Source organism: Equus przewalskii, chromosome 28 (genome assembly GCF_037783145.1).
Source record: "Equus przewalskii isolate Varuska chromosome 28, EquPr2, whole genome shotgun sequence".
NCBI lineage: Eukaryota > Metazoa > Chordata > Mammalia > Perissodactyla > Equidae > Equus > Equus przewalskii.
In genome coordinates this window covers 7,300,911-7,304,904 of record NC_091858.1, presented here as the reverse complement: position 1 = coordinate 7,304,904, position 3,994 = coordinate 7,300,911, and the positions used below count along the sequence as shown (strand labels likewise).

General features: G+C 43.6%; 1 long non-coding RNA gene across 1 annotated transcript; it reads left to right on the top strand.

Moving 5' to 3' along the window:
- Positions 1–710: 710 nt before the first annotated feature.
- LOC139080043 (uncharacterized) lies at positions 711–2,878 on the top strand. The gene is made up of 2 exons (XR_011534168.1): positions 711–931; positions 1,394–2,878. It is a non-coding gene; the product is annotated as an uncharacterized lncRNA (long non-coding RNA).
- Positions 2,879–3,994: the final 1,116 nt, after the last annotated feature.

The window sequence follows — 3,994 nt, the reverse complement described above, 5'->3', positions numbered from 1 at the left end:
AATTATCATTATCAATATTAAAAGCATCATTGTTAATTATAAGACACTCTTTCAAATAGGAGAAAAGGAAGGTCAGAGTTGAGATTTTGAGGAAGTGGCCTAGAAGGCAGAATCTGCTCTGAGTTTGGGCTTGCCTAGGGTCATTCTGATCTTTTGCAAATCAATCTCAGGATGGAGGAAAGAGTGCCTCATAAAGAATGTTAACAAACAGGACTCTAATTTCAAAATTCACACAAATTAGACCAAAAAATGCAAAAAGACATAGAAATACAGAGGATCCCCGTAGTCGATGCTGCCAAAAATGCTATGATGTATTCACCCAACTGGAGTTCCTTCTAACAAACTGCCACCGAGCATATGGCTACCTTGGGCATTTTTTCATTATCCCAGAGTGTGTCTGCAGTCCCATGTCGGTAAACTCCATCTGTATCTCTGTCAATGGAAGAAATTTCCATCAGGAAATATCAGCAGGAATCAGGGGAAAGACCTTTCCAATTTACTGAGATCGAAGGAAGTAACCACAGGGTTCCCCCTCTCCCGCCTCCGTTTTTCCCCAACTCCAGCCAAAAACTGACTTGTTTTCTTTCCCAAAGATTATCCCATCACCCTCCACTGCCTGCTCCGGGGGGAGCCTGCGGATGGTCCTCAGGCACGCGGGGCTGCACGTGATCGGCAAGCTTGTATTCTGGGTCACTGAGGCCCTTCAACTCCCCACTTCACAGGAATGAAAAGAAGAACAGGTAAAAATGGACCTCTGCCTTCTCCTGGATTCTGCACCGAGGGAATGCAAGGAGAAACAGCTCTGGGGGTTTTGTTGGTGGTGCTGTCGTTATTTGAATCTCTTCATTCTGCCATCCTCCATCAGGGACAAAATTCCAGGCAGATTTTAACATCAAAGGTGGTGATGGATATGGCTCCGTGGGCACACCAGGTATGCTTGCTGGGAGCGGGCTCAGGGGCAAGGCAGCTGGGAGTGTGGACGGAAGCCTGCACCAATGGTTGGATGTGGGAACAAGAACATTAAAAATGCCATTTTGAACTCCCTTCTTTGTGCTTCACAGTCTGACCATTGATATTTCACTCACATATTGAATGGTGTGACCCCTGCAATCACACTACAGTGCTTCCTCTCATATTTTTAACTATAGACTTAAACAACTATCATGTCAACATACTAGCTTAAAGTTAAGTATTAAATATGCGCTACCTTTGGAAAATAGACTCAGGATGCGGAAGCACGTCCCTCCCTGCTCCCCACACTCTCTATACACCAAACGGGGAGAGTGGAGGGAGACAAAATGGATTGTACATTGACTTTGCTGGAGATGGCTTCTCTGTATACATATATGTCAATTTATATGATGTATTTATTTTTAAATTTACTTCCACACAGATTTGTAGGAAGGATCTACTTAAGACCCAAATTAACCATGTCAGCATCAGAGCTCTCCATCTACCTGAGAAAAAGGCTGTGGAAAACCTCACTGTTTCAACAATCCCATTAATAACACAGCTCTCATTCGGGTGGTATTTGCGAAGAGAGTCTCATTGATTACAGAATCTCCAACCAATTATCTTGGTACTTCATAGAACCCACAAGTAGGTGAAAACTAATTGTGATTCTCTGAGCTAAATACAGTGGAAAGAATGAGACTTGGAGCTGGATTTTGCAAGCTTATCTATGTGAAGAATCTGGAGCCCAGAGACAAAGTTATCCAGTCAGTGACAGTGTGCGTTTATATACAGACATCCTTAAACCTCTACCAACAAATGACATCAGGCCTGAGCCCCCCATGGACGTCTAGCCCACGGTCCGGGATGAAGGGCAGGGAGGACACCAAGCCAAACCAAACAACTGGACACAGCCCCTGCTGTCCGCTCAGCCCTCACCAACTTCATTCTCACCCACCATCACAAGTTGCTGGGATAACTCAATTTCTCCATTCTTCAACAAGATACACTATACTCTCTCCTCCACTGGATGTCTAGAGGCACACACTGGAGCGTTGACTCACCATTGTCTAGACCCAAAGCACATCCTATCTTTTTTCCCCAACTTCTATATCATTTTGGCAGAGTCACATGAAACTGCTACCAAAATCTGGTGTATATCTACCTAGCTACCTTCTACATATCTGCACTGTCTATAAGATGATAAATATAAATGCATTGCATTTTTATTTGTCCAAATCCTGCCCCTCTTTTAAGGACCAGCTCTCCTATTTTGGAGATAAGTTCTCCTTCCTCCAAACAACCACACTACCCTCTGCCTACAGCTCTTGAAATGTGAGTTCCTGTCTATCTTTTGTTATATTTGCTTCTATTCATGTCTCATTTCTCTTGATAGAATGTACCATTTCTTGAGGATAAAATCCATAACTATTCTCCCTCTCTATTTCCACAGCACTGATTTTGTTTAACATCTAGAAAGATAGCCAGTAAATGTTGATCAAATAATGACTGAATAAATCACCTTTAATTAGACAAAATAAATACAAGGTATCATTAATAATATAGAAAAATTCATGTTCCGTTCATGCAGGTGGAGGTAAGACAAAAGTAAGATAGAGAGAACTTGGTCTGGGCATGCATGGAAAAACAAATATAAGGAGGTCAGAGAGAGCAAACTGCAAAATTCCAGCTCTCTTCTATCTGCAGCTTCCCCTTCTCCTGAAATTACTTCTTGCCACAATGATATAGGACTCACACAGCGCATTGGGATACACAATCCATCTCTGGGAGCCCATAGTCACAGGAAGAAGGGGAGAGGAGGAAAACAATTCCTAAGCACATTTCACCATTGGTTTTGATCCCCAGCCAAGGCCTTCCACCTGCAAAAATCTCCCAACTATCACATTTCTACTGCTCTGGCCGATAACGAAGATAATTGTTTCATCCACTTTGTCAAAGCTGAAATGAAAAGAGGGCAAAGCAAAATGATGCCATCGTAAATCACGGGGCTGAGACAGCAAAAGAGGGACAAGATAGCGACTTCATTAAGGGTTATGTATTGTGCCATTAAGTTGGCGGGGGGTCACCTTTCGTGTCACACCCGGCCTCTGTGATGCATTGCCAGCTCTTCTTTCCAATAAAATTAAACGGAGATGTAAAACTGATTAGGGCCATGTTTGCTTCAGCCCGTGGCAAAGGGAATGGTTCAGGGAATAATTGATATAAGATTGCAACTGATGCATAATGGCAGCAATTTCTCTTCCTGGTCATTTCATTGCTGACCTTGCCCATTAAAATAAGCCCAGCTGCCTTGGAGAAAGAGACACTTCATTTCCCATCACCCTGCAACCTCGTGGCAGGCCGGTCCCCTGACCAGTAGCCCTTACCAAAACACATGACCAGAATTACTGCAAGCCGGAGTTTGGGGGGAGTAGCTGGTTCACATGAAGATGCATTGTGGACCCTTGATGCCATGTTAGCATTTGTCTGAACTCCCTGACTCCCCAAGGGAGCTGCAGACCACTCTACACTTCAGTAGCTTTTAGATGCTGCCATGCTGAAAGTCAGGTTATTGGCCTGCTCTATCTGAGCCTCAGACTCACAATGCCAGGGCCTCTGTGTGTCTTCTCAGTCATTGCTGGGATATGGAAGTTGCTATAAGCATGAGAGGAACAGACTTTATCCTCACAATCCCAAATTGTGCCTTACAATGCTTTATGAACTCAACAATTTGGTCAACCTCCATGGAGCCAGACTCTACCATTGTTCAGTCAACATTTATTAGGGGTCTATTAGGCAAAGGACTGTGCTAAACACTGAGGTTAGCGTGGTGAGCCAGGTGGTTGTGTCCCTGCCTTCAGGGGGCTCCCAGTCAAGTGATACTTTCCATTGGAATAACATTGGTAGCTCATGTTGGTTGAATGTTTACTGTGAGCCAAGCATAGTTCTATGTAATTTACACACATGAACTCAGTTAATCTTCATAACAAGAGAATGATTTTTACTCTGATCTCCATTTTACAGCTGACAAAATAGGGGAAGA